This window comes from Frankliniella occidentalis, unplaced genomic scaffold (genome assembly GCF_000697945.3).
Source record: "Frankliniella occidentalis isolate FOCC.00 unplaced genomic scaffold, Focc_3.1 Scaffold239, whole genome shotgun sequence".
Taxonomy (NCBI): domain Eukaryota; kingdom Metazoa; phylum Arthropoda; class Insecta; order Thysanoptera; family Thripidae; genus Frankliniella; species Frankliniella occidentalis.
In genome coordinates, this window is record NW_026267365.1 from 143,363 (window position 1) to 144,625 (window position 1,263).

The following is a 1,263-nucleotide window of genomic DNA, read 5'->3' on the forward strand; positions in this document are numbered from 1 at the left end:
ACTTCTCCTTTAAGCTGTGTCATTTTTTTTCCGTACAGTGCAAATACAATGAGTTTGTGCCCTGGCAAAAATTGGACGCACAGCAGTGCAAAGATATTTTTTAAAGTTATAATGCAATGTACTAATTCTGGTAATTCTACAAATATCCTCTATAAGAGTAAAAATGTAGAAGTGGACAAAAAAAAATATGGAGAGTATGAGGTTACGTCTCGTAGCATGAGGAATAACGTAACCACCAACATATCAAAAGATGGTGAGACGTTTCTTTACCCCCGTTCTTACTTTAGCATATATGGACTTAGAATTTTTCTCGGGCTACCTTAATCGTAGCAGGCTACCGTGCAGCAATAGCGTCTGTCGTCACGGCAGCACCCGACGATAGGGTCTATCGGTGGCCCAGTGCCGACGACAGCGGCCCTGTCGGTGCGACACAAATGACGATAGGATTCAATCGTCAGCCCTATCGTAGCCCTATCGGCGTTTCTCTAGGGAGAGGTGGCCCTAAGGGTGTACTTCAATGGTACCAAACGGCGCGGCGGTCCCTCATTCCCTTCTCCTATAGCAGCACCCTCTGTGACAGGGGGTGAAATTGTTGTTGTCCTAAAATCTTTAACAATACATTGTGTAACTACGGAAATGTAGCTAATGAGATAAACAGTATCTTACCTGTTATCGTTTCATCTTTCAATTTGACAAAATAACATGGATATCTTGTTAAAAAGTAACACAATAGCATATCATTCATGCTCTACAATAATATATCAAATTTGTTTGTTAAAATGTAATGCCATAGTTAAAGTTTGTGAAAAATGTAGTGAAAAAGAAGAGAACTTCAAAATTATCAAAGAAGTACCAACAAGAGTTTTCATACATAAACTGTTTGAAAACATTGACTACAAGCCAGTGCGTTGCCACTAATGTTTGAAGAATATGCAAGCAGTAAAAGAATGTTTGTGTGATGATAGAATGAGGCAAATAGCTAAAAACGACTTGATTGATGGCTCACAGTAAGTTAATTTCCAGATCACTAAGATTAATCTGAGAAAAATTAAAATAACCAGTGTTTAATGTATAAAACTAATGTAGTTACTTTCTTTTCAGCTATTTTGAAGATATTGATGAAGAACTTTTCGAGTAATAAGAAAAAGTAGGCACTACTAGCTATATGTACGCCAGACCACGTCTCGCGTAACAGGCTTCGCGATATCTCACGAAACACTGTTACGCTGCGACGCGCCTGGCGCACATATAGCTAGGCCTGCG